At 38.9% G+C, this 27,725-nt stretch overlaps 1 protein-coding gene across 11 annotated transcripts in view; it reads left to right on the forward strand.

Moving 5' to 3' along the window:
- Nucleotides 1–321: 321 nt before the first annotated feature.
- The window catches only part of G2E3 (G2/M-phase specific E3 ubiquitin protein ligase), an 84,256-nt gene continuing 56,852 nt past the window's right edge, over nt 322–27,725 (forward strand). For 3 of the 11 annotated variants that reach the window (XM_023546064.2, XM_023546063.2, XM_023546067.2), the window contains exons 1-2: nt 322–770; nt 25,753–26,139. The gene's annotated coding sequence lies outside the window, so the exon portion shown is untranslated. The remainder of the gene's footprint in view (nt 771–25,752; nt 26,140–27,725) is intronic. The other 8 variants (XM_064292371.1, XM_010588564.3, XM_064292367.1 and 5 more) reach the window with 7 other exon arrangements.

Below are 27,725 nucleotides of genomic sequence, written 5' to 3' on the forward strand. Positions count from 1 at the left end.
TGTGGTCCTCGGTAAAGAAAAATGACACTGTGGTCCCACTGCGTAATTACCTTGCAGCAAGATCCATTACCGGAGATTATTTAAAAAAAAAAAAATTGTCATTTTCTAGCACCTGTCCTCAAATGTTTAATTTGTGACTAGGAAGAGGTCCGACCACTAATCTTAAGTTTGTGACTGAAAAAGGGTAATTTGGTGCGCTCGGCTTTTTCTCTTCCTCTGAGGAGGGCGAGAGGTTAAGTTCTGGCTGTGCCGGGCTAGGACTACGGAAGCGCAGGCCAACCCCACACTAAGTTTGCTGTTCCTGCTGTTGACGCGAGGGCGAGGGGAGCCGTAAAAACTTCCTGGCTCCGCTAGTGGTTTTATTTTCCCCATTCCTTGAATGTCAGAAAACTTCAGCACGTCTCAGCCCATCTCGGAAACAGGAGGATTCTCTCAAGGACCACCGGCCAAAAACACCGATCCGCGCTCCTGTGTGGACCTAGGTAGGGAGAGAGACCGGACAAAAGAAATTTAAGCGAAGGGAACGCAGGAGTGACAGCAGCGCGCAGGAGAAAAACGTGTGCACTTTCGCTGTTTCCACACCACCAGCGCCGCCACTGGCCACGCCCTCCTATGGGCGGGGCCGAGGACTCCTTCCGGGTTTCAGGCGGAAGTGGGCGAATTTGAATCGTGCTGGCCGTTGGATGGGCAGCTCGCAGCTAGCTTGGGGCACAGCGCGAGACGGGAAAAGTGATACAGGCGACTCTGGAACTTCTGCCCAGCGCTCTGTGGTGAGTAGATGGGAAACGGGAAGAAACGGGGTATTCCAGGGAGAGAAGCGGGACGGGCGGATGAAACTGGGATCGAGAGGCCTGACAGAAGTTCCCCGAGGTGTAGCGGGGGCCTTAGGGTGCCCTTGGGAGTGTTGGGTGGGAACTTGGGAAGTGGGGGCTCTGGGAAGCGCCTCCCAGGCTTCCTATCCTGACGGTTGCTCACACAACTCTAAATGGAGTGTTGAGGATTCGGAGGTTCAGTCGGCCACCGAAATTAAAGCCTCGTTTATACGTTTTGTGACTTCATCGTAATTGCAGTTTAAGATTTCCACTAATTTGTCTTGAATCCTGAAGCGTCAACATTATTTAAATCTAATTGCGAAAGCGTTGTCACAGGTGAAAGAATTTTCTATTATTAAAGATGGAAGGCTGGGGGCAGGTTTAGAATGAAGAGATGCTGTACGTGGCTCCAAAGTTCCCCCATAAGAGGGATGCCCGGAGTAGTCTTTATTACCGTGGATCGCAGGAAGTGACAGCCTTTGTAATGCCTGGTGGGGATTTAAACTGAAATCCGAGTATCCTTTGTATTTAAAACCCGGATATTTTTCTTTCACGGTTGACATTTTTCATGTACCGCAAAAACCCGGGACCCTTTCTGCTCATTTAAACCGGCTACAGTACAGCAGTGATTCACAAGGATCTTTAGTTTGCTTACAGTAGGGATAAGGTTTAGTTCCACTGCCCTGCTTTTTCACTCCCTTCATTCGTTGGCAACCTGGATTATTATTGGAGTCATTTTGGAAGTACTCTTTTAACGCTTCCAGAAACGGGTTTTCTTTGCTTTTTTTTTTTTTTGGTTGTTTGTTTTTGATGATTAAAAAAAAAAATACCCCAAGCCCATTGCCGTCGAGTCAATTCCGACTCATAGCTACTCAATCGGACAGAGTAGAACTGCTCTATAGGGTTTCCAAGGAGCGGCTGGTGGATTCGAACTGCGTGACATTTTGACCAGTACGCATGCCTTCTGGAATAGTTTAAATGTGTACCCTAAGTGTAAACTACAAAAGCAAACCAAACGCGTTGCTGTCGAGTGGATTCTGACTCATAGCGACCCTATAGGACAGAGTAGAACTGCCCCCATATTGTTTCCGAGGAGCGCCTGGTGGATTCGAACTGCTGACCTTTTGGTTAGCAGCTGTAGCTCCTAACCACTATGCCACCAAAGTTTCCAAACTACAAATGAGTACTTGAAATGTGTGAAAAATTATATTTTGCCTCATTGAAAATTGTCAGACTAGTTTTGTGTTAATTTGTAAGAACAGATATTTTATGTTCCGTTTAAGGTCCTAACAGTAGGGTATCAAATCATATAACTGTATAAATATTGTTTTAAAAAGTAGGACTTAATACTACTTAGAATAAAGACATTCCTTCATCCATTCCCCTATCCAGGCCTTCCTGGTTCCACCCTCTGCTCAGCATTTACATTTCTACCCCTAGAACCCAACCTAGTGCCTTCAATTCCATTCTGACTCATAGCTACCCTATAGGACAGAACAGAACTGCCTCATAGAGCTTCCAAGGAGCGCCTGGCGGATTCCAACTGCCGACCCTTTGGTTAGCAGCTGTAGCACTTAACCACTGCCACCAGGGTTTCCATTTCTACCCCAGATACACTGAATCCATAATATACAGTTTAATAAGATTCCCCAGTAATTCTTTTGGATCCCTAGGTGATTCTTATGTATACATAATTACCCGGGGATCTGGTTAAACTGTAGATTCTGATTCAGTATATCTGGGGTAGAAAGGCAAATTCTTAGCAGGGGGCCGAACCAAAATGAACCGGTTTTGAAGTCCTGTTCCCATCCTAGCTAGTGACCGTTAGTTTTCAGTATTAAAAAAAAAAAAAAAAAATTTTTTTTTTTTTTTTTCAGTATTAGCCAGGAAAAATAGATTAAAATAGTCAGTGTTTAATGATTGTTGAAATGTAAACATTTTGCTTAGGATTGCAACAAAGATGTTAGGGATGCTTCTCTAAGGACTTCAGAGAGCTGTTCCATTTCGTATATGCTACCTGAAAGTGGTAATTTTTTTTTTTTTAAGTGTGATTGCCATTTTGGGTCATTTAAAGTGAATGTGTTAAATATGTTTTGATATTTTGTATTTCCAAAATACTTGAAGGAGTTTGATCTTTACATTTTAATCTGTCTTTTTTCCTGCCTGGACTCTTCTCATTTGAGTTTTTCACTATCCACCTAATTCAGTGATTTTCAAACTTGATCGTGTGTTCATTACCTTGAAGAACTTGTTAAGTGCTGACTCCTACATTTCAGATCTCAGAGACTGATCTACTAGGTCTGAAGGATGGGACTGAGGAATCTCTCGTATTTAACTAGAAGGTTAAAAAATTAGACCCGAGTTTTAAAAACACTGACTTAATCTTTCCTAACCCATTGTCATTGAGTTGATTACAACTCATAGCGACCCTATAGGACAGAGTAGAACTGCCCCATGGTGTTTCCAAGGAGCAGCTGGTAGACTTGAACCGCTGACCTTTTGGTTAGCAGCCAAATGCTTAACCACTTTGCCACCAGGGCTCCTGCTCTTTCCTAGAGAGGCGTTGTAACATATTGGTTAAGGGAACTAGAGCCAGATTGCTAGGGTCCAGATCCTATCTTGACCACTTGGTATGTGGTCAAGGTGTGTGACTGACCCTAGGCAATGTATTTAACCTTTCTGGGCTTTAGTTCTCTCAATTGTATAATGGGGATATTAGCAACACCTTCCTCAAAAGGTTGTAGTAGAGCCCCTGGGTGGTGCAAACAGTTAAGAGCTTGGCTACTAGCCAAAAGGTTGGCAGTTTGAACCCACGTAGACGTGCCTTGGAAGACAGGCCTGGCAGTCAGCTTCTGAAAGGTCACAGCCAGAAAACCCTATGGAGCAGTTCTACTCAGCATCCATGAGGTTGCCATGACTTGGAGTCGACTCAACAACAACAGGGTTATTTGATAATTAAATGAGTTAATACATATAAAGACCTTAGAATAGTGTAGCACACAGTAAGTGATAAGTGTGTCTCCTATTATGATTTACTTGCCTGTATTGAGTTACTAAGCATTGTACAAACCGTATTGTCTCATTAATCTTCACAGTGACACTGAGGTAGCTATTATTTTCACATAAGAATACTGAGGCTAAAGAGTTCAGTGATTTCTTCTCACACATTAGTAAAATGTTTGAACTAGGGTTAGAAACCAGATTTAACTCAAAAGTCTATGCCTCCCCTTTTTAAAACTAATGCTTCCTGCCACTCTCTGCAGTCTCTCCTTCCAAATGTTGCTCCATAAAAATCTCAGATGGCTCCTCATTGCCTCCAATATGTAATTCAGTTTTCTTAGCTTTTTTTGTATTTTTACAAAGCCCTCTCAATTTGGTTCCAGCCTCCCTTTGCAGTCATCATCTTCGTCATATTCCGCAACTCTTTCCCAACGAGCTGATGTTCCATCCATACTAGTGCAATTTCCAAATACATTCTATGTTGTTTTTTATGCGTACTTTGCCTTTGACCTTTTTATTTCCCCTTAAGGTTTTACCCAAATGGGTTTCGGACACTTTCCTTGACTTTACCAAGCCAGAGTACTTCTTCCTCAGTGTAACTTGGTTATAACCGTATTATACCACTAGACAAAGAGCTCTTGTTTTCTTCATCTTTATATTTGTAACAGCTGGTACAGAACAGTGTCTTTACTCTCTTAAAATATATATATCCACTGAATGCTTGTTTTTTCATTTTATAGTTTGTCTTGTGTTAATGACTGAGAAGGTTAAAAAGAATTTTTCTTTTGCTTATTTGCAAAGGTGATAGAAAACAATTTGTGTAGCTTAGTAGAGAGGTTTTAGTGATCTATGGTTTGTAAGTTTCACAAATACAGAAAAGTAAGTATTGGAATCAGTCTCAGAAGACAATTCAGTTGGAAAAAATCAAGAGCAATATTTGCTAAGATTCATGGACCTCTAAATGCTTTACACATACTGTCTCGCTCTATCATCACAACTATTTTATTATTATCCCCATATTAAGATGAAAAAACTGAGGCTCCAAAAGATAGAGTAACTTTTAAAGAATGTATAATTTTATACATTTAATTTACTCCTTGTGCAATTTGTTTTAAGTCAAAAAAGTAATATATGTTAAGTGTGATAAAAATATCTTTAAAATAGCCATTTTTGCACTGTAGAGGGTTCTCTTCTAGATTGATTCCAGTTCTAAATTAAGAAAACGTTGGGGAATTAATAAAACAGAAAAGTTTGCCTTTCCTTTTGCATTCGAACAGTTAAAACTGTTACCCAACCTGTTTGCCCACAAACTTTTCATTAAAAATGTGTCCAACGATGTAGGCACATCGTTCTAAGAGCCAGTCCTTAGGATTTGCTCCAAGTGGTGTGCCTTCCTAATATGTTGCCATCCCACACCCCTTCTTGAGTCAATGCAGTACAGGTATTTGAATCAGATCTGGATATCTAATGCAGGCTAGATCAGTCACAGTATTTCTTCCTGAATTTTGGAGATGGAACACGGAAGACTATTGGGAGCCAAGCTGGAAAAGCCTTTATGTACTGGGATAATATTGGAATCATGAAGAAATATGAACAGTGGGTATAGGTAGTCAGTATTCAGAGAAAGGAGAAAGAAAACCTAGTTCCTGAGGACTGGTTATATACAGACAGTCCCTGGGTTATGAACAAGGTCACCCGGGGACTGCCTGTATGTGTTTCTTTTAAGAATTTGTAGGTAAGTGGGAACAGGTGCATATGGTACTTATTGAGCCTTACTTTTGTAGTGCAAGAAAAAGGAGCTCTGGTGGCACAGCGATTAAAGTGGTCTACTGTTAACCGAAGGTCGTTTTTTGGTGCTGTTAACTGAAGGTCGGCGGTTCGAAACCACCAGTGGCTCGAAACCACCAGCGGCTCCATAGAAGAAAGATGTGGCAGTCAGCTTCGGTAGAGAGTTACAGCCTTGGAAATCCCATGGGATTGCTATGAGTTGGAATCCACTTGATGACAGTGGGCTTGGTTTTGGTTTTTTAGTGCAAGAAAAGGCTCGAAGCCTTTTCAGTGATTTAGAAGCTGCATGTGCAGCAAGTGAAGGTGATTGCGATGAAGAATTTGTTGCAGTAGGAGTAGGGGGTGGTTCGGTCCTTTCAGAGTGAGGCCGTGTTTACATATCATTACAGGGCAAGTAAGAGTTGTCCATAAGTTGGATGTAAATATGGGGACTGCCTGGATTTACATAGCCTGATGGAAACTTGTAACTTTCAATGGATTTTCCTTTTAATCTAAAAAGACATCTGTTGGTTTTTTGTTGATGTTGTTTTAGGTGGAAGTTGTGAACTTTATTAACATCTTTGGTGGTATAATTTGCATACAGTAAAATTCACCTATTTTAGGGATGGTATTCACTAAGTATTAAATAAAGTATTCCATTGTATGGATAGACCACAGTTTGCCTATTTGTCTATTGATGGACATTTAGGTTATTTGTATTACAAATAAAGCTGCTATGGACATTTGTGTACAGTGAACGTATAACCTCATCTCTTTCATGGATTTTATTTGCATTTCCTTAGTGGTATCAATATTCCGGCTAGCCACCACACACTGAGCGCTAAGGCTGGACAGACAGATGTCACGTTAAGGACTAAGATGTGGTATTTTCAGTCATTTCATATGTATCTTAAAGCTGGACAATGAATAAGGAAGACTGAAGAAGAATTGATGGCCTTTGAATTGTGGTGTTGGTGAAGATTATTGAATATATCACGGACTGCCAGAAGAACAAACCAATCTGTCTTGGAAGAAGTACAACCAGAATGCTCCTTAGTAAGAAGTGAGGATGGTGAAACTTTATCTAACGTACTTTGGACATGTTATCAGGAGGGACCAGTCCTTGGGGAAGGACATCACGCTTGGTATAAAGTAGAGGGTCAGCGAAAAAGAGGAAGACCCTCAACGAGATGGATTGACACGGTCGCTGCAGCAGTGGGCTCAAACATAGCCATAATTATGAGGGTGGTGCAGGTCTGGGCGGTATCTTGTTCTGTTGTAGAAAGAGTCACTGTGAGTTGTAACTGCCTCAACAGCACCTAACGACAACAACTACTAATGAGGGAGCCCTGGTGGTGCAGTCGTTAAGTGCCTGACTGCTAACAGAAAGGTCAGCAGTTCAAACCCACCAGCTGCTCTGTGGGAGAAAGATGTGACAGTCTCCTTCTATAAAGATTTGCAGCCTTGGAAACTGTGAGGCACTTCTACTGTCACTTATAGGGTCGCTGTGAGTCAGAGTTGATTCGACAGCAGTGGGTTTGGTTTGGAATGACTAATGACATTGAGCATTTGTTCATGTACTAGTCCACTTGTATGTCTACTTTGGAGAAATGTCTATTGAAGTCCTTTGCCCGTTTTAAAAATTGGGTTGTCTTTTTGTTGTTGTGTTGTATTCTGGATCGTATTTGCAAATCTGATATATAATTTGCAAATAACTTCTCCCGTTCTATGGGTTGTTTTTTTAATTTTCCACATGTTTTTAACTGTATTCTTTGATGCACAAAAGTTTTTAAGTCCAGTTTATCTGTTTTTTTCTTTTGTTGCTTGTGCTTTGAGTATCGAATATAAGAAATCAGTGCCAAATCCAAGGTCAAGAAAATTTACCCTGAAGTCTTCTTCTAAGAGTTTTATAGTTTCACCTCTTACATTTAACTCTCCAGCCTATTTTTGAGTTAGTTTTTCTGTATGGTATGTGGAGGGGATCCAACTTCATTCTTTTGCATGTGAAAATCCATTTGTCTCAGCTCCATTTGTTAGATGGTTCTTTTTCCATTAAACGGTCTTGGCACCTACTGAAAATCACTTGACCATAGATATATGGGATGTGTCTAGACTCTCACTTATATTTCAGAGATCTGTATATTTGTTCTTATGCCACTAGCACACTGTTTGGATTACGTAGCTTTGTAGTTTTGAAATTGGGAAATGTAAGCCCTCCAACTTTGTTCTTTTTTCAGGATTACTTTGGCTGTTTGGGATCTCTTGCAATTCCATATGAATTTTAGGATCATCTTTTCCATTTCTGAAAAAAAGGCTGTTGGAATTTTGATAGGGATTGCAATGAACCTGTAGCTCACTTTGGGGAGTATTGCCAATCCAACAATATTAAGTCTTCCAATCAATGAATTTGGCTTTTTCCATTTATTTAGTAAGTCTTCTTTCTTTCAGTAATGTTTTGTAGTTTTCACTTACAAGTCTTTTCACCTCCTGGGTTAAATTTATTCCTGTTTTATTCTTTTGGATGCTATTGTAAATGGAATTGTTTTCTTAATTTACTTTTTGGATTGTTCATTTGTTGTATATGGAAATAGCATTGATTTTGCGTTTTGATCTTATCTGGCAGTTTTGCTGAACCTTTTAGCCCTAAGTGTTATTTTTTGGGTTCTTTTAGATTTTATATGAGGTTACATCATCTGCAAATAGAGATATTTTTACTTCTTCCTTTCCAGTTTGGATGCCTTTTATTTTTTTTTGTCCTGCCTAATTGCTCAGGGTAGCACTTCCAATACATTGTTGACTAGGAGTGACAAGAGCCCATTGCCATCAAGTTGATTTCGACTCATAGCAACTCCGTAGGTTTTCCAAGGCTGTAAATCTTTATAGAAGCAGACTGCCACATCTTTTCCTCTGGAACGGCTGGTGGGTTCGAACTGTCAACCTTCTGGTTAGCAGCTGAGCACTTTAAACCACTGCACCACCAGGGATCCTGAAGTGGCAAGAGTGGGCATCTTCGTCTTGTTCCTGATCTTAGTTTGGAAGTTTTTCTAGTCTTTCACCCTTGCCTATTACCTGTGAGGTTCTCCATGTTGTTGTTGTTAGGTGCTGTCAAGTTGGTTCCGACTCATATCAACCCTATATACAATGGAACGAGACACTGCCTGGTCCTATGCCATCCTCACAGTCATTGCTGTGCTTGAGCCTGTTGTTGTAACCACTGTGTCAGTCCATCTTGTTGAGGGCCTTCCTCTTTTTCGCTGACCCTGTACTCTACTAAGCATAATGCCCTTCTCCAGGGACTGGTCCCTCCTGATAACGTGTCCAAAGTACATGAGGAGAAGTCTTGCCATCCTGCTTCTGAGTAGCATTCTGGCTGTACTTCTTCCAAGACAGATTTGTTTGTTCTTCTGGCAGTCCATGGTATATTAAAATTCTTTGCCAACACCATAATTGAAAGGCATCGATTCTTCTTAGGTCTTTCTTATTCATTGTCCAGCTTTTGCGTGCGTATGAGGTGATTGAAAACACCATGGCATGGGTCAGGTGGACCCTGGTCACTAAAGTGACATCTTTTTTGTTTTTAACACTTTGAAGAGATCTTTTATAGCAGATTTGCCCAATGCAGTGCATCGTTTGATTTCATGATTGCTGCTGAGGAAGTTCCCTTCTATTCCTAGTTTGTTTAGTGTTTTTATCATGAAAAAGTATTGGATTTTGTCAAGTGTTTTTTCTGTATCAATAGAGATGATCGTGTGGCTTTTTTCTTTCTGTTAATGTGGTGTCCTACTTCAATTGATTTTCGTATGTTGAACCATCCTTGCATTGCTGAAATAAATCCCACTTGGTCATGGTGTATAATCTTAATGTGGATTCAGTTTGTTAGTATTTTGTTGCAAGTTTTAGCATTATATTCATAAGTGGTATTGGTCTGTAGTTGTATTAGGTATCAGGGTACTGCTGGTCTCATAGAATGAGTTAGGAAATATTCCCCTCTCATCTAATTTTGGGAAGAATTTGAGAAGTGTTACTGTTAATTTTTCTTTAGAATGTTTGGTAGAATTCATCAGTCAAACCAGCTCGTCCTGGATTTTCTTTTTTGGGAGGTTTTCAATTACTGATTCAATCTCTTGTAATAGGTCACTTCAGATTTTGTATTCTTGAATCAATTTTGGCCGTTTGTGTGTTTCTAGGAATTTGTTTCATCTAGATTATCTAATTTGTTGATATACAAATCATAGTATTCTCTTATAAATCTTTGTTTTTCTATAAGGTCTGCAGTAATGTCAGCACTTTTCATTTGTGACTTTAATAATTTAAGTCCTTTGTTCTTGGTAATTGTAGCTAAAGCTTTGTTAATTTTGATGATCTTTTTTTCAAAGAAGTTACATTTGATTTCATCAATTCTCTATTTTTCTCTTCTCTATTTTGCTTATCTCTGCTCTGGTGTTTATTTATTTTGCCAACTTTGAGTTTAGTTTTCTTTTAGCTAAAAGCTTTGCTTTTAGTTCCTTAAGGTGTAAAGTTAGATTATTTGGAATCTTCTTTTTAGTGTAGGTGTCTATAGCTATAAATTTCCCTCTGAGTATTGCTTTTGTTGCATTCCATAGATTTTGATAATGTATTTTTGTTTTTAGTTGTCTCAAAGTAATTTTCTAATTTTCCTTGTGATTTCTTCTCTGATCTATTGGTTGTTTAATAGCGTGTTGTTTAAATTCCGTGCATTTATGAGTTTTCCTTCTGCTATTGATTTCTAATTTCATTCTCTTGTGATTGGAGAAGATACTTTGTGTGATTTCTCTCTCTTAAAATTTATTTAAACTTGTTATTTGGGCTGACTTAAGGTTTATCCTTGAGAATCTTCCATGTGCACTGGAGTCGAATTGTGTTTTGTTGTTGAGTGGAGTGTTCTATGTATGTCTGTTAAGTTGAGGTGTTTGCAGTGCTGTTCAAGTCTCCTCTTTGATGGTTGCTAGTCATTCTGTTGTTTGTTCTGTTACTGAAAGTGGAATATTGAAGTCCCTGACTCTTATTGTAGAAGTGCCCATTTCTCCCTTCATTTCTTTCAACTTTTGCTTCATACATTTTGGGTGTCTGTTATTAGGTGCATATACGTTTATAATTATAATATCTTCTTAATGAGATTAACCCTTCTAGTAATATGTAATGTCCTTAGTCTCTTGTAACAATTTTTTACTTAAAGTTTATTTTGTCTTATTTTAGACTTTAAGGAACAGTCCAATTTACTTTAGGTTACTGTTTGTGTGGAGTGTCTTACTCTGTTCCTTTACTGCCAACCTATGTGTCTTTGGATCTAAATTGAGCCTCTTATAGACAGCATATAAATGAATTTTTTTTTTTTTTTAAAGAAACTGATTTTTTAAATTTCTTTTTTCTTTTTTAATTTTATTGTGTTTTAGATGAAAGTTTAGAGTACAAATTAGTTTTTCATTCAGAAATTTATAAACAAGTTGTTTTGTGATGCTGGTTGCAGCCCTCCCCCCAATGTGTCAGCACCCTCCCCTTTCCTTTTTCACCCTAGATCCTCTGTGTTCATTCGTCAAGTTTTCCTGTCCCTTCCTGCCTTCTGGTCTTTGTTTTTGGGCAGAAGTTGCCCATTTGGCCTAGTATATTTGACTGAACTAAGAAGCATGTTCCTCACGTGTGTAATTATTTGTTTTATAGGTCTGTCTAACCTTGAAGGTGGACTTCCAGAGTGGCTTCCGTATTGAGTTAGCAGGGTGTCCAAGGGCCATAGGCTCGGGAGTTCCTCAGTCTCTTTCAGACCAGTAAGCGTGGTCTTTTTTTGTGAATTTGAATTTTGTTCTACTTTTTTCTTCTGCTCTGCCTGCGACCCTCTGTTGTGATCCCTGTCTGAGGGGTCACTGGTGATATCTATCTAGTTCTTCTGGGGTTGGATTTTATTGAGGACTGCTCTGTGGCCTAAAATATGGTCTCTTCTGGAGAATGTTCCATGTGTGTTGTAAAAGAACACATACTTCACTGCTATTGGGTGGAGTGTTCTGTATATGTCTGTGTAGTCAAGTTGGTTGATTTTGGCTGTTAGATCTTCTGTATATTTGTTGAGTTTCTTTCTAGATGTTCTGCCCTTTTCCAAGAGTGGTGTGTTGAAGCCTCCTACTATTATTGTGGAACGGTCTATTTCTCTTTTCAGTGCTGTTAGAGTTTGTTTTGGCATGATAGTTAAGCCTTCAGCTGCTAACCAAATGGTCGGCAGTTCAAATCTACCAGCTGTTCCTTAGAAACCTGATGGGGCAGTTCTACTCTGTAGAACTGTAGGACAGGTGTGCTAGCAGTGAACTCTCAGATTTTGTTTATTTACAAATGTGTTGATTTCTCTTTCCTAAGTGAATAGTAGTTTTGCTGGGTATAGAATTCTTGGGTGATAGTTTTTTGGGTTTTTTGTTTGTTTGTTTTCCTCCAAGGACTTTAAATGTGTCATCCTATTGCCTTCTGAAACTCCATGGTTTGTGATGGTAAATTGGCTGTTAATCTCATTGGAATCCCTTTTATGTGATGAATTACTTCTTGCTGCTTTCAAGATTCTTTTTGTCATTACTTTTGTCATTTTGACTGTGGTATTTTTCAGTATGGATCTTCTTAAGTTTATCCTGCTTGGAGATAGTTAAACTTCTTGAATATGTAAATTCGTGTCTTTCATCAAATTTGTGAACTTTTCACCGTATTTCTTCAAATATTCTTTCTGTCCCTTTCTCTTTCTCTCTTCTTCCTCTGGGATTTTCATGATCTGTATGTTAATATTTTTGATAGCATCCCATAGATCTCTTAAAGTCAAAAAAGTTGCCGTTAAGTTGATTCTGACTCATAGTACCCCTATGGGACAGGATAGAACTGCCCCATAGAGTTTCCAAGAAGCAGCTGGTGGATTTGTACTCCCCACCTTTTGGTTAATAGCCGTAGCCCTTAACCCTTGTGCTGCTAGGGCTCTCATCTCTCAGGCTCTGTTTATTTTCCGTGATTCTTTTTTCTTTCTGCTTCTCACACTGGATACTCTCAGTTAACATACCGTCCTATTTCTTTTGCCTGCTCAAACCTGTTTAACCCTTCTAGTATATTTTTTATTTCAATTTTAGTGCTTTTCAGCTCCAAATGTCTGTTCCCTTTCTCTTGTATTTTCTCTCTTTGTTGATAGTCTCTGTTTGTCGAGGCATTGTTCTCCTGGTTTTCTTTTGTTAATAGCTCATGTTTTTGTTATGGATTGAATTTTTCCCCCCAAATATAGGTATTAATGAGCCCATATATATCAGTGTAGGATGTGTCTTAAGACTACTCTTTTTTTTTTTTTTTTAACTTTTATTGTGTGTTAGATGAAAGCTTATAGACCACATTGGTTTCCCATTCAATACTTTGTACATAGTGTTCCATGACATTGGCTACATTCCCCACAATGTGTCAGTACTCTCCCCATTTCTGCCTTGGATGGCCCATTTCCTTTCCTCTGGACTTTATACCCCTTCCTGTCTTCTCATCTTTGCTTTTGGGCAAATGTTGTCCTAATATAATTGATTGTTCTAAGGAACATGTTCCTCTTGGGTGTTTATTTTATGGGCCTGTCTACTTTTTGGCTGAAAGGTGGTCTCTGGGAATGGTTTCATTTCCAGGTCAGAAAGGTCTCTCACCTTAGTCCCAGGGGTTCTTCCATTCTTGTGAGACCAGTAAATCTGGCCTTTTCTGTAAAGTTGATTTTCTTTTCTACATTTGTCTCCCATTCTGTCCAGAACCCTCTCTTGTGATCCCAGTCTGATAGTGGTAGCTGAGCACCATTTAGTTCTTCTGGTCTCAGGGTCATGTAGGCTGTGCTTCATGTGGTCCGTTAGTCCTTTGGACTAACTGCTCTCTTGCATCTTATGTTTTCTTTACTCTTTTGCTCTGGATGGGAAGAGACCAATAGTTGTATCTTAGATGGCTGTTCGCAAGCCTCTAAGACCCCAAATGCTACTAACCAAAGCAGGATGCTGAACATTATCTTTATGAATTATGTTGCACCAATTGATGTAGATGTCCCCCGAGTCTACGATCCTTTGCCTTCAAGCCTAGAAACTTTGTCATGCGAGGTATTATATTAGGTCTAAGAAGTTTCCATGACTGCCCCTTGTGTGCTCTACTGTCTGTGTTAATATAAATGCAGCACCTACAATTGTGTATCCACAATCAAATCTATTTCTGCAGGTGAATGTGTTCCCTTACACCCTGCCAAACCTCTTTAGCATACCCATCTACCTATATATCCACTCATAAATTATTGTTTATTGATACTATTTTTGCAGGATTATCTGTGTTATAGTAATTACTGTAGTTTGCCCTTTATTCTTGCCACCCTCTCAGTGTCTTCCTTTGACTTGGTCATGTGCTGACGTCCACCATATTGTGTATTGCCTTTCCCTTCACCAATATTAACATGTGTTTTCTATCCAGTTAGTAATTTTTCGTCCTTTTCCCTTCCGTCTCTGGTAATCTCATCAAAGATTTTTTTTTCCTGTTTGTAAACATTTTCTTGTTTTTCTGTGATAGTGGTCTCATACAATATTTATTCTTTCGTGATTGACTTATTTCACTCAGCATAATGTCCTCCAATTCATCAATGTTCTGAGATGTTTTATGGATTCATCGTTATTCTTTACTGTTGTGTAGCATCCCATTGTGTGTATGTACCACGGTTTGTTTATCCATTTATCTGTTGATGGGTACTTAGATTGTTTCCATCTTTTTGCTATAGTGAATAATGCTGCAGTGAACATGGATGTGCATATTTCTTTTCATGTCATGACTCTTATTTCATTAGAGTATATTCGTACAAGTGGGATTGGTGGATCATATGGTATTTTTATTTCCAGATTTTAAGGAAGCACCATATCATTTTCCATAGTGGTTGTACCATTTTACATTCCCACCAACAATGTATAAGGGTTCTGATCTCCCCACAACCTCAACAACATTTGTTATCTTCTGTTTTTTGATTAGTACCATTGTTGTCGGGGTGAGATGGTATCTCGTTGTAGGTTTGATTTGCATCTCTAATGACTCTGGTGGCCTAGTGGTTAAGAGCTACAGCTTAGGTAGGCAGTTTGAATCCACCAGGCACTCCTTGGAAACTGTATGGGGCAATTCTACTCTGTCCTGTAGGGTTGCTATGAATTGGAATCGACTTGACGGCAGTGGGTTTGGTTTTTTTAGTTTAATGATTAATGAAGAGCCCTGATGGCACAGTAGTTAAGTTAAGTGCTACATCTGCTAACCAAAAGGTCGGCAATTCAAATCCACCAGCTACTCCTTGGAAACCCTGTGGGGCAATTCTGCTCTTTCCTGTAGGGTCACTAGGAGTCAACATTGACTCAATGGCAACTTTTTTTTTTTTTAATGATTAATAATTGTGAGCATTTCATCATGTATTTGTTAGCCACCTGAATGTCTTCTTTGATGGATTGTCTTTTTGTTGCTGAGGTATTGAAGTTTTCTATAAATTTTAAAGATAGTCTGAGACCCTTGTTGGATATGTCATAGCCAAGATTTTTTTTCTATCCTGAAGGTTCTTTTTCACTCTTTTGGAGGAGTCCTTTGATAAGCATAGGTGTTAAATTTTGAGGAGGTCTCATTTATCTTGTTCATCTTCTGGTGTTTTTAGTTATATTGGTATTCTGTTTATGCCATGTACCTGGGACCCTAGCATTGTCCCTAGTTTTTGGTCCATGGTCTTTATAGTTTTCGGTTTCATATCTAGGTCTTTGATCCATGTTGAGTTCGTTTTTGTGTCTGGTTTGAGATATGGGTCCTGTTTCATTTTTCTACAGTTAGACATCCAATTTTGCCAGTACCATTTTTTTTTAAAGAGACTGTCTCGTCCCCATTTAATGGACTTTGGCCCTTTGTTGAAGATCAGCCGTTTATAGGTGGATGGATTTACATCTAGGTTCTCAATTCTGTTCCATTGGTTTGTGTGTCTTGTACCAGTACCAGCTGTTTTGACTACTGTGGCTGTATAATAGCTTCTGAGATTGGGTAGTGTTATCACCGCCTACTTTGTTCTTCTTCTTCAGTAATGCTTTCCTTATCTGGGACCTCTTTCCATATAAAATTGTTGGTTAGTTTCTCCATCTTGTTAAAGAATGTTGTTGGAATTTGGATCATAATTGCGTTATATTTATAGATCGCTTTGAGTAGTATTGACATTTTCACAATGTTAAGTCTTCCTATCCATGAGTGTAGTTGGTTTTCCTGTTTATGTAGGTTTCTTTTGGTTTCTTACGGAAGTGTTTTGTAGTTTTCTGTGTGTAAGTCTTTTACATCCCTGGTTAGGTTTATTCCTAAGTATGTCATCTTTTGGAAGGCTCTTATAAATGGCATTATTTCTCTGATTACCTTTTCGATGTTCTCTTTGTTGGTGTATAGGAAACCATCTGATTTTTGTAAATTGATCTTGTATCCTGGCACTTGGCTGAACCCTTCTGTTAGTTCCAGTAGCTTTCTTGTGAGATATTTGGGATTTTCTATGTACAGGATCATATCATCTCTAAATAGGGATAGTTTTACATCTTCCTTATCAATCTGAATGCCTTTATTTCCTTTTCTTGACTTACTGCTCTCGTTAGGACTTCTAGTACAAGTTGAATAAGAGTGTTGATAAAGGGCATCCTTGTCTAGTTCCTGTTCTCTGAATGCTTTCAGTCTCTCTCCATTGAGAATAATGTTGGCTGTTGGTTTTGCGTAGATGCCCTTTGTTATGTTGAGAAATTTCCCTTCTATTTCTATTTTGCTGAGAGATTTTATGAAGAATGGGTGTTGGACTTTATCAAATGCCTTTTCTGTGTTGATTGAGATGACCACGTAATTCTTTTATTTATGTGTTGGATTATGTTGATTGATTTTTTAAAGTTAAGCTGTCCTTGCATTCTGGTATGAATCTCTTGGTCATAATATACTATTTTTTTTGATAAGTTGTTGAATTCTATTGGCTAAAATTTTGTTGAGAATTTTTACATCTATATTCATGTGAGATACTGGTCTGTAATTTTCTTTTTTTGGTGTCTTTGCCTGGCTTTGGTGTCAGGGTTGTGCTGGTTTCATAGAATGAATTTGGGAGTATTCCTTCCTTTTCTATGCTCTAAAATAGTTTGGATAGTACTGGCACTATCTCTTCTCTGAATGTTTGGTAGAATTTCCAGTGAAGCCACCTAGATCAGGGCTTTGTTTTTGTTGGGATTTTTTTTTTTTTTAATTTCCTCATTAATCTCTTCTTTTGTTATGGGTCTGTTCAGTTTTTCTACCTCAGTATCTGTTAGTTCAGGCGGGTAGTGTGTTTCTAGATATTTGTCCATTTCCTCTAGGTTCTCAAATTTGTTGGAGTAAAATTTTTCATCATATGTTATTATGATTCTTCCTTATTTCAATTTTATTTGCTGCTTTTCCTGCTTTTCTTTTCTCAGTTTGGCCAGTGGTTTGTTGATTGTATTGATCTTTTTCAGAGAGCCAACTTTTGCTCTTGCTGATTCTTTCTATTGTTTTTCTGTTCTCTGTTTCATTTATTTCTGCTCTAATCTTTGTTATTTCCTTTCTTCTTCTCATAACCGTTGACTTCGTTTGCCTCTCTCTATTTGTTCAAGATGTAGGGGTAATGTTTTGATTTCGGCCCTTCTTTTTTGGGGGTATGTCTTTATTGTTATAAATTGTCCTCTGAGCACTGCTTTTGATGTGTCTGAAAGGTTTTGATATGTTGTGTTTTTATTAATGGTTGAGTCTAGGAAGTTTTGTATTTCATCTTTGATTTCTTGTGTTACCCAGTGGTTTTAAAGCAAGGTGTTACTCAGTATCCTTGTATTTTTTTTTTCTTTGCTCTTCCTGTAACTGATTTCTACTTTTATAGCATTGTAATCAGAGAAAATGCTTTGTATTTTCTCAGTATTTTTAAATTTATTGAGACTTGCTTTGTGGTCTACAGTGTGGACTATGCTGGAGAATGATCCCTGTGCATTGGATTAGAATGTATACTTTGCTACTGTTGGTTTGGGTGTTCTGTATATGTCTGTGAGATTGAGTTGATTGATTGTGGCACTCAGATCTTAAGTATATTTGCTGAATTTCTTTCTAATTGTTCTTTCCTACACCAAAAGTGGTATGTTGAAGTCTCTTGCCCTTATGACACTATTTCTCTTTTCATTGGTGTTAGAGTTTGTTTTATGTATTTTGGAGCCCCGTCATTGGGTGTGTATATATTTATTATGGTTATATGGTCTTGGTGGATTGACATATTAATCATTATATAATGCCCTTTCTTATCTTTTATGGTGGATTTGACCTTCAAGTCTATTTTATCAGAGATTAATATTGCCACATAGTCACACTCCTTCGCAAAGTCAATAAAACAAAAGCAAACATCATTCTAGTATTCTCTGCTTTCAGCCAGGATCCATCTGACATCAGCAGTGATATCCCTTGCTGTACATCCTCTTCTGAATTCTGCTTGAATTTCTGGCAGTTCCCTGTTGATATACTGCTGCAACCACTTTTGAATGATCTTCAGCGGAATTTTACTTTTGGGTGATATTAGTGATATCGCTTGATAATTTCTACATTCTGTTGGATCACCTTTCCTTGGAATGCATACAAATATGGATCTTTCCCAGCTGGTTGGCCAGGTAGCTATCTTCCAGATTTCTTGGCATAGACGAGTGAGCACTTCTAGCGCTGCATCTGTTTGTTGAAACAGCTCAGTTGGGATTCCGTCAATTCCTGGAGCCTTGTTTTTCACCTATGCTTTCGGAAAAAAAAAAAATTTTTTTTTTTTTTTTTTTTTTAGTGCAGCTTGGACCTCTTCCTTCAGTATCATCAGTTCTTGATCATATGCTGCTTCCTGAAGTGTTTGAATGTTGACCAGTTCTTTTTGGTACAGTGACTCTGTATTCCTTCCGTCTTTTTTGATGCTTCCTGCATTGTTTAGTATTTTCCCCATAGAATCCTTCAGTATTGCAACTTGAGGCTTCAATTTTTTCTTCAGCTCTTTCAGTTTGAGAAATGCTGAGTGTGTTCTTTCCTTTGTTTTTCTATCTCCAGGTCTTTGCACATTTCAGTTTGATACTTTGTCTTCTCAAGCTGTCCTTTGAGATCTTCTGCTTAACTTTTTTACTTCATCACTTCTTCTATTCACTTTAGCTACTCTGCATTCAAGAGCAAGTTTCAGAGTCTCTTCTGACATCAGTTTGATCTTTCTTTCTTGTCTTTTAAATGACCTTTTGTTTTCTTCAGGTATAATGGCCTTCCATAACTTGTCTGATCATCAGTCATTAATGTTCAGTGCATCAAATCTATTCTGGAGATGATCTCTAAATTCAGATGGGATATGCTCAAGGTTGTACTTCAGCTCTTGCAAACTTATTCTAATTTTATTCAACTTCAGCTTGAACCTGCACGTGAGCAATATGAAGAACATGCCATCAGGACTGAAGGAAGACTCATTAACAATCTGCAATACAGATGACACAACCTTGCCTGCTGAAAGCGAAGAGGATTTGAAGCACTTGCTGATAAAGATCAAAGGCCACAGTCTTCAGTATGGATTACACCTCAACATAAAGAAAACAAAAATCCTTACAACGGGACTAATAAGCAACATCATGATTAACAGAGAAAATATTGAAGTTGTAAAGGATTTCATTTTGCATGGATCCGCAGTCAATACCAATGGAAGCAGCAGTAACAAAATCAAACAACACATTGTGCTGAGCAAATCTGCTGCAAAAGATCTCTTTTAAAATGATAAAAAGCAAAGATGTCGCCTTAAGGACTAAGGTGGCCTGAACCAAGCCATGGTGTTTTCAGTTGCCTCATATGTATGGGACAGCTGGACGGTGAATAAGAAAGACGGAAGAAGGATTGATGCCTTCAAATTATGGTGTTGGTGAAGAATATTGAATGTACCATGGACTGCCAGAAGAACAAACAAATCTGTCTTAGAGGAAGTACAACCACAATGCTCCTTAGAAGCAAGGAAGGCGAGACTTCATCTCATGTACTTTGGATATATTATCAGGAGGGCCCAGTCCCTGGAGAAGGACATCATGTTTGGTAGAGTACGGGGTCAGGAAAAAGAGGAAGACCCTCAACAAGATGGATTGACACAGTGGCTGCAACAATGGGCTCAAGCATAGCAACGATTGTGAGGATGGTGCAGGATCGGGCAATATTTCATTCTGTTGTACATATGGTCACTGTGAGTCAGAATTGACTCGTTGGCACCTAAGAACAACAACACTATTCCCACTCCTGCTCTTTTTTGGTTATTGTTTACTTGATGTCTTTTTTTCATCCCTTCAATTTTAGGTTATTCGTGTCTTTGTGTCTAAGATTTGTCTCTTGTAGACAGCATATAGATGTATTGTGTTTTTTTCATTTGTTCCACCACTGTTACTGGTGCACTTAAGCCATTTTGTTTCAGTGCGAATATCAGTAGGTATGAGTTTACTGCTGTCATTTTGTTGTGCCTTTTTTTGTGTGTGTGTGATGTTGACGGTTTCTTTGTTTCATTTTCTGTGGTGAGTTCTTTTTGTTTGTGGAATTTCTTTTCATGTCTTTCATCTTTGCTGATTTTGTGTTTACTGAGTCATTATGTTTTTCTTCTTTTTTATTTTGGTGACTAGGTTTGTTAAATTTCTTATGGTTTCCTTGAAATTCACCTTTAACTTCCTAAGTTTAAAGCAGTGTATAACTACATCATTTATGTCCCTATTTTGTTTCTTTTGTCATTTACATATTGATATCTCCTTCCAGCTTTGTTTTATTCTTGAGAATTCTTTATCTGGGCTGGTATCTGGCCAGGCTGTCCAGTGTCCTAATCTCAGGTTGTTATCTGATGCTGGCTTTCTGTCTGAAGGACTCCCTTTAATATTTCTCATAAGGTGGGTGTGGTTTTGATAAATTCCTTTAATTTCTGTTCATTTGGAAATGTCCTAATTTTGCCATTGTATTTGAAGAGAGTTTTGCAGGATATTTAATTCTTGGTTGGCTGTTTTTTTCTTTCAAAGTTTTATATATCATCCCATTGGCTTCTTGCCTGCATGGTTTCTGCCAGTAATCAGAGCTTAGTTGTACTGGCTTCCCTTTATAGGTGACTTTTTGTGTTTCCCAAGCTTTTCTCAGTATTCTTCCTTTGTCTTTGGTTTTGGCAAGTTTGATTATGACACGTCTTGATCACTTTCTTTTGGGATGTAGCCTGTATGGAGCTCATTCGCTTCTTAGATGAATATCTCCTTGTCTTTTTTGGTACTTGAGAGGTTTTCTGTCAGCAAATCTTCACAAATTCCGTTTTCATTTTTTTGGCCTCCTGTTCTGAAATTCCAATCATGTGTAAATTTTTCCACTTGTTAGTGTCACTCATAATTCTTAAGACTTTCTTCATTTTTCTTCTTTTTTTCTCAAACAAATTGCTGTCAAGGGATTTGTCTTGTATATCACTGATTCTGTCTTCCATTGATTCAGTTCTGCTCCAGTGTTTTTCTATTGAGTTGTCTTTTCTGAAATTTTAAATATTAAGTATTGTTTAATATTATCTAAACAATATTAAATATTGTTTAATATTTAAATTTTAAATATTGTTATTCTTTTGGATTTCTGGTTGCTATTTTTATATGGTTTCTAGTTGTCTATTCATTTTTCGTTTTGTTCTTTTATTATTTTCCTAAATTCTTCTGTTGCTTTGTCTGTGTTCTCCTTGGTTTTGTCTGTGTTTTGCTTGAGTTTTTTCCTTAATCTCTTGGAGAACCCTATATATTAGTCTTTTGAATTCCTTATCAGGTAGTTCCATTAACATTCGTTCCTCTGGAAGGTTTTCTGGTTCTTTATTTTGGTCACTTGCTGGAGCCACCTTGTCCTACCTCTTTATGTGGTTTGATATTGTCTTTGATGCGTTAAGATGTTATTGTATTTATTTACTTATTGTATATTCGTTTGCTGTGTACCAGTTTTTCGTTTTGTTTTGTTTTGATATATCCAAGTAGGTAAGGTGTGTGTGCTGTCCTGACCACTATTCTGGCCACACTGGAGCTCTCACCACCAGTCTCTGGGTGGGTATAGCAGCTATTTGGTGTGTGAGTGGTGGTCTCTGTTCGCTGGTCTTGTAGGGCAGCTGAGGATGTAGCTGGCATTGTTGGTGAGGTGATGTGTCTGTCTGGTCAGTCATCTGGGTGTGGGTGCAGGGAGCATTATCACTGGTTGCTAGGTTGGGGTGTTGTGTGTACAAACTACTGGTTGCTGGGCAGTCATGGTGAGAGTCACCTGGTTGGTGGTGCAGAAACTCTCACTGATGATTCTGAGTGGGCAGTGCTGCATAGGGGTGGCTGGAGTGGGCATAAACCTCTGGTTGCAAGGAGGAGGTGGTACACAGGGCAAGGCAGGGGTCAAGCTCCCAGTCCTTGGGTGCCTGCTAGGAGGGCATGCCCCTGTCTGCTATAGTGAGATGCAGTAGAGGGTGTGCTGCTGGTCCTCGGGCCCCCAGCCCAAGTGGCTGGAGAGAGTAGGAGGCGCTGCTGGTCTGTGGGCCCCCGGCATGAGTGGCTGGGCATAGGAGCGGTTCACTTCTGGTTCATGGGCTCCCGGCATCTGTGGCTGGGCAGAGCAGAGGCACTGCTGGTCTGTGGGATCCAGTGCAGGCAGCTGGGGTGTAGGAGTGGGTGCCACTGGTTTTCAGGACCCCCAGCACAGTTGGCTGGGCAAAAGAGGGAGTGCCCTGGTCTGCGGGCCCAGGCTCAGATGGCTAGGCTTAGGAATTGGTGCCAAAACCTATTCACTTTTGAGATACAAAACAGCAGATTATGCACAGAAAAGTAAGCACAAATGGAGGGTAGGATACATGCTGTATGGAGATTTTCGAAGAACACTAGAGAAGCTGAGAGAAAGATTTTCCCTAAGAGTGGACAAAAAGCACCTTCCCCTAGAGCTGGTGTAATGAATTTGGATTTCTAGTCTCCCAAATTGTGAGAAAATAAATTTCTGTTCCTTAAAGCTACCCACCTGTGGTACTTCTGTTAGCAAAAAAAAAAAAAAAAATCCAAACCAAACCAGTTGCCATTGAGTCGATTTCTGACTCATAGTAACCCTATAGGACAGAGTTGAACTGCCCCATAGGGTTTCCAAGGCTGTAATCTTTACAGAAGCAGTCTGCCATGTCTTTCTCCCTTGGAGTGGCTGGTAGGTTTGAACCACCGACGTTTTGGTTAGCAGCCAAGCACTTAACCACTGTACCACCAGGGCTCCTTTCTGTTGTAGTAGTACTAGATAAATAAGACCATTTCCTTTAACTCTTTCAGCATATTTAAGATAGTTGATTTAAACTCTTTGCCTAGAAAGTCCAATATCTGTGCTTCCTCAGGGGCAGTATCTGTTAATTTCTTTTTTTCCTGTGAGTGGACCATGTTGTTTCTTTGAGTGCTTCATCATTTTTCTTTGAAAACTGGACATTTTGAGTATTATGATACGGTAAGTTTGGAAATTAGATTCTTTGCCAGCCCCAGGGGATGTTGTTGCTGCTTGTTGCTGGTTGCTCATGTCTGCTTGTTTAGTGACTCTGCTAAACTATTTTTGTAAAGACCATTTACAAAAATTGTGATCTTTGTAGCGTGAGGTCTCTGAAGCCTATGTTCTTTTAGCTCAGTGCTCAGCTAGTGGTTTGATGTTTTCTTAAACTTCTGAAGCCAGAAAACAAAAGGGGTGGGGGAGAGAGGATGGGAAGAAAAGAATATTTTTTCAGGTCTTTTTGTATATTGGCTGTGTGTTGGGTCAATCTTTCTACATTTAGCCAGACCATTTACAACCCTGCCTTAGCCTTCGCTTCACACTTACGCTGAGCCCAAAAATCAGCCAGAAGTGAAAGCTTTATGATCTTCTAAAGTCTTTTCTGAGCATAAGGCCTGTCCTGGGCATCATGTGGCTTTATGCATTCCCTGGTATATTTGCTAGCTTTTGAGTTTCCTCATTCCCCCCAAAATCTGATTTACCAACTTTTTTTCTCAAGCTTTCATCATGTCTGTTGTGTGCCCCAACTGCTAGTTTTTACTCTAAGTAGTGGCAGGAGCTTGTTCACTTGTCTTTCTCTGTTTTGAGAAGAATGTTTTCCAGTTAGCATCTCCATCCTGAGAGAGTTCAAGTTAGGTGCAACAGAAGGAAATCCCTTGCATCAGTCCTTCTGGGAAACAACAGTCAGGTCAAAACAGACAAAACACAATTCTTTGGAAGCAATGTCTGCTCTGCTCACTTTGGAACCAGGTACCCACATGGGGAATATGGGTTGCACAGTTCAAGGTCTTTTCTGTGCAGGGTTCAGGCTAGGATAAGTTAAAATGCCACAAAGAGGTCCTACTGTGTTTCAGGGGCCTTTGTCCTGGTTAAATATTTGCTTGGTTGCTGTAAACCTGTTGATTTTCTCCCAGAGTTCCTTAAACATTGATTTTGACAGTTTTTGCTCTTTTGTTGCTCTTTTGTCTTTCCAGAGAGGTACAGACTCCCATAGCTCCCTACTCTGCTATTTTTACTGACACCCTTATTACTACGTTTGGAAAGTTTTTTAAATTGTGGATTCAGGTTCTTTATCTGATCATTATTTGCAAGTATTTTCTCCCAGCTTTTGCGTTTTCTTATTCTCTTAACAGAGTCCTTTGAAGAGTAGAAATTTTAATTTTGATGAAATGCAATTTATCAATTTTTTTCTTTTATAGGTTATGCTTTTGATGTTGTATCTGAGAAATCTTACCTAACCTGAAGTCACAATGATTTTCTCCCATGTATTTTTCTAGAAGTTTTATAGTTTTATATTTTAGAGCCGTGATCCATTTCGTGTTAATTTTTGTGATTTTTGTCAGGCTTTTAATTTGTATTTATTCTGTTCTTGGAGTACAATATGAAATTGAAGCCTTTGGAGTAAATATTTGTAGATACCCTTTGTTACCGAAAGAAAAAAAAAAAAAAAACGAAAACCCGTTGCTGTCGAGTCGATTCCGACTCATAGCAACCCTATGGGTCAGAGTAGAACTGCCGCATACGTAGGGTTTCCAGGGAGCGGCTGGTGGATTCAAACTGCTGACCTTTTGGTTAGCACCTGTAGCATAGCTCTTAACCACTGCACCACCAGGGCTCCTTACCCTTTGTTAGGTTGAGAAAATTCCCTTCTATTTCTAATTTACTTTATAGTTTTAATCACGATTGGTATTGAATTTTGTCAAATACTTTTTCTGTGTCTGTTGAGATTGCCTTGCCCTACAATGTTGAATTGAGCTGTTTAGAGTGAACATTTGTAGATGCTCTTTGCTAGGTTGAGAAAATTTCCTTCTATTCCTAGTTCGCTTTACAGTTTTTTAATCAAGGTTTGTTGTTGAATTTTGTCAAATGTACTTTCTGCATCCATTGAGGTGATCATTTTTTTCCTCCTATATTCTGTTAATATGGTATATTACCTTAACTGATTTTCCAGTCTTATCTAGCCTTGCATTCTTGAGCTAAATCCTATTGTTTTGATGTTTTATCCTTTTTATTGTTAATTTCTTTTAAATTAGAAAAAATGACTATCATCGATTGAGCATTTAAGTGTGCCAGGTACTCTGCTAAGGCATTTTATGTGTGTTATTTCTAATTCCTAAAACAGGGATAGTTAGCTTACAATCGAATAATTAGCTATTGTCCTAGTTTGAAAGATGATAAAATCGAGACTCAGGTCTCAGGTAAGAACATAATAGGAGAGCCTGAATTTTACATCTTCAAAGCCCCTGGTACTCTTTCTACTGTGCCATGCTCCCTTTTTGTAATAATTCACAGTTACAGAAGTATCCAGGATCTTATTGGTGCTTTATATACTTCTTTAAAGGTATGCATATGATTCCAGCATGTTTTATGTATATTAGGTTTCACCTTTTATTTCAAATATGCTATTAGCAGCAAGATTAGGAACTTTAGGAATTTTTGGATGGGCAGAACATTGGTTATATATTTATTCAAACGTTACCAGCCTAGCTGGGATGTTACTTTTTTTGTATTAGTTACCTATTGCTGTGTAACAAATCACTCCAAAACTTAGTGGCTTAAAACAATAAATATTTATTTTCTGACAATTTCTGTGGGTCAGATATTTAGGACCCTAACTTTTAGCTGGATGGTTCTGACCTAGGTGCTCCTGTGAGTTAGCTGTCAGGCTGTCACCCAGGCTGCAATCATGAAGGCTTGACTGGGACTGGAGGATCCATTCCTAAGATGGCTCACTAAAACGGCTGTGAATAGGAAGCTTCAGTTCCTTGGCAAGTGGGCCTCTTCATGGAGTACCTTGAAAGTCCTTTTGACATGGCAGCTGGCTTCCTCCACAGCATGATCCCTAAGAGAGAGCAAGGGGAAGTCACAGTGCATCCTGTGACATAGCCACTCATTGTCATTTCAGCCACAGTGTTTTTGGTGGGAACAGTCACTAAGTATAGCCACACTCAAGCAGAGGGGAGTTAAGCTCTACCTTTTGAAGGGACGAGTATCAAACTGTGAGTATCACTACTGGAACCAAGTGAAGGTAAGCAGTGAAAGAGACTTAGAATACCTCTTGACAGTGGCTTCCTGGAACTCTGCATAAATTGTTAGTGATTTCCCCAAGAAAGGGAACACTTTGATATGTTTTTGAAGTTTCAGTTTGTTGTTAAGTCATGTATACTTATATAACAAACATTGTTTTTCTTATTCCACTCAAGACATCTTAAAATCTATGTACTGGAAGGAAAACATATAAAGCAAATTATAAAATCCAACTCAGGTACATATAAAAACCCAGACCCAGTGCCGTCCAGTCGATTCATAGCCCTTATTTTTCTGAAGTTCTGTTTTGGAGACTATTTGTAATAAAGTAGTCAGCAGTGGGTAGTTAGAAACAAAAGTTTCTATTTTAGGAGCTGGGGATTAGGGGGAGGCTAATGTGATCTGATCAGAAGTATGAGTTACAGACTGTCTTTAGAACATCCAACTTTCAGGTAACTTAATTTTGATATGGTTTTGATATAATTTCAAACTTACAGAAAAATTGCAAGGAACTCCTATGTTCCCTTTGTCCAGATTCACCAGTTATTCATGTTTTGTGCCATTTGCCTTGTCATTCTCTTATCCTAGCCCAATGAGCCTAAGCCCACCAGGGCAAAATTAGGTTATTAACTCACTGCAGTGAAGGAGATTACGTACTAGAAGAGCCAGCGGGCTTTTTACCAAACAAAGAATAAAATAGAGTGCTATAGGATTTTGGAGGAGAGTGGCATTTAAGTGAAATTTAAATGAAGCAGTGTTTTGATAGGCTCTAAGTGAAGCCGAGGCTGTATGTAAAGGAGTCACTGTTAGGTCTCAACTGCCAAGTGGACCCAGAATCTTATTTCCTTGGAAGGTATAAAATTAAGTGAGGAGTATTGTGTTCAGGGACCCTTGTCTGATGCCCCACGTCTGCACTGGAAAGAGTACTTCCCTGTGTCACAGTTGCTTATATTCTCTACTTAAGGTTGTTATGAGTCAATCAACTTGACAGCACCTAAGAACACCACCACCAAATGCTGGAAAGGATATAAAGCAACTGGGAACTCTCAGAACTTTCAGAAAGTTTCCTCATGTCCTTTTCCAGTCATTTTCCTGCCTGAAGGGCAAGCAGCCTTCTCATATTTTTTCATGACAGATTGCCTGTCCTACATCATATAAGTAGAATCATACATATATGTAAATTAGCATGTAGTTTCTTTTACTCAGCATGTCTGTGAGGTTCATCCATGTTGTTGCGTGTTTCAGTGTTCTGTTCCTTTTTATTGCTGAGTAGTAGTGCATTGTATGCATATACTAAAATTCATCTGTTTTCTCGCTGATGGACTTGCGGGTTTCCAGTTTTCGGGTATCGTGAAGAAGGCTGCTGTGAATATTCTTATATAAAGCTTTCTGTGGACATACGTTTTTATTTCTCTTGGATAAATACCTAGGCATGAAATTCCTACATTAAAGGGTAGGTGCTTGGGCGTGTGTTTAACTTTATAAGAAACTGCTGAGATGTTCCAAAGTGATTTTTCCATCTTACAGTCCCTTCAACAAATTTTGAGAGTTCCCAGTTGCTTTATATCCTTTCCAGCATTTGGTGGT

The sequence above is a fragment of the Loxodonta africana genome, chromosome 10 (assembly GCF_030014295.1).
Source record: "Loxodonta africana isolate mLoxAfr1 chromosome 10, mLoxAfr1.hap2, whole genome shotgun sequence".
NCBI classification, from domain to species: domain Eukaryota; kingdom Metazoa; phylum Chordata; class Mammalia; order Proboscidea; family Elephantidae; genus Loxodonta; species Loxodonta africana.